This window comes from Lupinus angustifolius, chromosome LG10, assembly GCF_001865875.1.
Source record: "Lupinus angustifolius cultivar Tanjil chromosome LG10, LupAngTanjil_v1.0, whole genome shotgun sequence".
In the NCBI taxonomy this organism is placed as follows: domain Eukaryota; kingdom Viridiplantae; phylum Streptophyta; class Magnoliopsida; order Fabales; family Fabaceae; genus Lupinus; species Lupinus angustifolius.
The window spans coordinates 10845992-10846909 of NC_032018.1; the positions used below are offsets into that span (position 1 = coordinate 10845992).

The 918-nt window shown below is 47.1% G+C and overlaps 1 pseudogene; it reads left to right on the forward strand.

Moving 5' to 3' along the window:
* The window catches only part of LOC109358016, a 2930-nt pseudogene extending 2844 nt beyond the window's left edge, over positions 1 to 86 (forward strand).

Below are 918 nucleotides of genomic sequence, written 5' to 3' on the forward strand. Positions count from 1 at the left end.
CAGAGTTCCTCTGAGGACCGTAGGAACTTGCAGGTTGTACGACACTCTCCAGTGTCGCATTCCTCGCCTCGACGCTCTCTTCATAGATCGATCATTTATTTACAAGAGTTGCAAAGTCTGGTATTTGTTGGTGAACGAACATCACCTTCAGGTCTTGCTTAAGTCCATCCTCGAACTTAGCACACTTAGACCTCTCTTTCCCAATCTCATTGTAATTTGGGGCATAACTCGCCAAATCCTCGAACTTGGCGGCATACTCTCCCACCGACAAACTCCCATGTTGAAGCTTCAGGAATTCCATTTCCTTCCTCGTCTTCATATCAGCAAGGAAATACTTCTCCAGAAACTTGTCCTTGAATGTGGTCCAGCTGACCACCTGGTGCTCATGCACCATCTGCCTCCTGGTAAACTCCCACCAGTTATCTGCTTCCTTACTCAGCATGTAAGTAGCATAGGTAACCTTCTGTTCATCGGTACACATGAGTGCCCGGAATATTTTCTCCAGCTCTTGGATCCACTCGTTCGCAGCCTCAGGTGCGAATCCTCCTTCAAATCCTGGGGGTTGACGACGACAGAACTCGTCCAACCCCTTATATTGAGTCGACCCATGCGACGACTGAGCCTGATGCTGTTGTAGATTCAGCTGGTGTAAATTAGCATTTACACCTTGGATTGTCACGGTCATCGCCGCCATGAAGTCCAGGTTTGCGGTTCCTCTTCCAGCCATCTTATTAACCACACATTTAAACTAGATGAGATACTCTTCTCACCAAAATCTTCCATCGTCGAACTCCAATGACAATCAAACAATCATACTCAAACAAACAACTATCACCCAAAGTCACACAAGAAAGCATGTAAGGCCATGCCCATGCCGAATAAGGAAAGAGCCGCTCTGATACCATGTTGTAACGCCCC